The following is a 449-nucleotide window of genomic DNA, read 5'->3' as shown; positions in this document are numbered from 1 at the left end:
GACATATTCCAGTCTGTGATTATCATCAACATCAACAATGATGTTCGGATCTTGACTGTAGACGACAGGGTTGATTTTTTAGCTTTTTTTAGAAACTTTAACTAGATGGACAATGAACTGTAAAATTGACCTCAGAGGGTCAACTTAAGTGTAAATGTTCATTTCATAGAATTCTGTGAGATCAGGTTGATCAACAACCTATTCAATCAAATGATTATTGATTTCTTGCACTGCACTGCCACTTGTATTGTAACAGAATCAGAATCAGCTTTATTTGCCAGGTATGAGGACACATACGAGGAATTTTTCTTTACAAAAACAACCAAAACAAAATATACACACTAATATATGCACAATATATACATACTCTAAACAGAAACAATATAGAGGCATGAGTGCAATGAAGAGTACAATAAAAATGATTTAAATGTGGAGCACAGTGCAAAGGA

This window comes from Etheostoma spectabile, chromosome 15 (assembly GCF_008692095.1).
Source record: "Etheostoma spectabile isolate EspeVRDwgs_2016 chromosome 15, UIUC_Espe_1.0, whole genome shotgun sequence".
Lineage (NCBI taxonomy): Eukaryota > Metazoa > Chordata > Actinopteri > Perciformes > Percidae > Etheostoma > Etheostoma spectabile.
This window is presented reverse-complemented; position numbering follows the sequence as displayed.